A 1,453-nucleotide genomic window follows, 5' to 3' on the forward strand; every position below is an offset into this window, starting at 1 on the left:
AAAATTCAATATTTAAAATCTTTTGAAAATACATTTCTAAATCTAGTTAATTTTATCATAATTTTAAAATTTTTTTGGATATACATTATCCAATTTATTTCCGCCTATTTCATGTCTGGTAAACATAATTCAAATAGACGTATGACTCTAACATTATTACTGTTAACATTTTCCAATGCATGTTCAACCAAAAAAAGAGAGTGATTACTGTGCAACGAATTAGATTAGCGCATCGATACCAATGTACCATCATAACTCGAGAATGACCCTTTTGGACTTGTTTGATTTCATCTCCGTTTTATATATAAGAATGAATCTGAATATGAATTTCAATATCCATCTACTTTCTGTTTCCTTGCACTTTGCCTTTATTTCAACTTGGTACGTTTTTCCTTCATGCTCTGTTAATAAATAACATTAATTTCCTAATTTGTTATTCTTATAAGGGTTTAGCTAATCTTGTATAAATTAAGGTTGCTAGTAATAGAAAATTTTAGATAATTTACTTTAATAAATATACAATAAATGCATTGAAATTAAAATTAAAATTTTGTATTATTTTCTATAAAAATATTTTTAATTGGTAATTTTATCGTGTGCACTAAAGACGTATATTAGTTAAACCCTTCTTATAAAAATAAAATGTCCAAGTGTATGTTGACCATTTTATAAAAATTAAAGTCCCGAAGATTTCACTAACCTACTACTATTTCATAAAAATATTTCAGTTATTTTGTAACAATTATTGGAGGGCTGTGGAAATGTTGAATCATGAAACCATGAATGAGAAGTTTGAGAAATTCACATGGACCATCAACAATTTCTCCAAGCTGGAGACTGAGGCGGAATATTTTATTGTTGGTTGCTACACATGGTACTCTCAAAATAATTATGAATACCCATTTTTTATATAAAAACACTATATTATTATATTAGTGTGTATGTGCCCATTGATAAATTTTGATTTATATAATTTTGGAATTACTTTTAGGCGCATTATTGTGTATATAGATGAGGACCTTGTGGGCATTTGCTTGAATTTTGTTGATTATTCTCTTGATTTGATTCAAGGACACAGCATCACTGTAAATTTCAAGTTGTCTCTTGTTAATCAGAGGATTAACACACTCACAAAATCAATAGGTATATATCTATGCTTTTTATTAGAAGAATGGTTCATAATTGAACTAAGCCTTGTTTAATTTATGAGTTAATCAACACAATAGAATTTCGTCTCAAATATAATTTGAAATTGAATAAAATAAAATAAAATAAAATAAAATAAAAAATAATGGGATCTGGTAACTTGCCGTACTCAACCTCTATCTGATAAATAAAAAAATAGTGTCCGGCATTAAGGATGGATATGTGATTCATCATTCATGTTGAGTAGAGCTAGTGACTTGACTGACTTCCATTTCATGATGATAAGGAAGAAATTTAATAATAATGA

The sequence above is a fragment of the Arachis ipaensis genome, chromosome B02 (genome assembly GCF_000816755.2).
Source record: "Arachis ipaensis cultivar K30076 chromosome B02, Araip1.1, whole genome shotgun sequence".
Classification (NCBI taxonomy): Eukaryota; Viridiplantae; Streptophyta; class Magnoliopsida; order Fabales; family Fabaceae; genus Arachis; species Arachis ipaensis.